This window comes from Charadrius vociferus, unplaced genomic scaffold (genome assembly GCF_000708025.1).
Source record: "Charadrius vociferus isolate BGI_N301 unplaced genomic scaffold, ASM70802v2 scaffold793, whole genome shotgun sequence".
Classification (NCBI taxonomy): domain Eukaryota; kingdom Metazoa; phylum Chordata; class Aves; order Charadriiformes; family Charadriidae; genus Charadrius; species Charadrius vociferus.
This window is the reverse complement of record NW_009647833.1, coordinates 1367846-1368113: the sequence shown is the minus strand read 5'-3', so window position 1 is coordinate 1368113 and position 268 is coordinate 1367846.

Below are 268 nucleotides of genomic sequence, written 5' to 3'. Positions count from 1 at the left end.
ACGTGGGGCTGGAGCAGACGGCCGCGATGCACCTCCAACACGCCAGGTCTGGAAGCAGGACATCTTCAGGCACCAACGCACTCCTGGCCGAGGGTCCAAGTGGCTGATTTTAAAGAACTGGCCCTTTTTTTGTTTGTTTGTTTGTTTGTTAACTTGCACTTCTCCTACCTACAGGACAGGGATGAACACCCAACACACCGATGCTCTGGGATTTCTCAAAAAACTTCCCCGCGAGAGCCATCTCCCACCCCCCCAACCCCCCCCAACC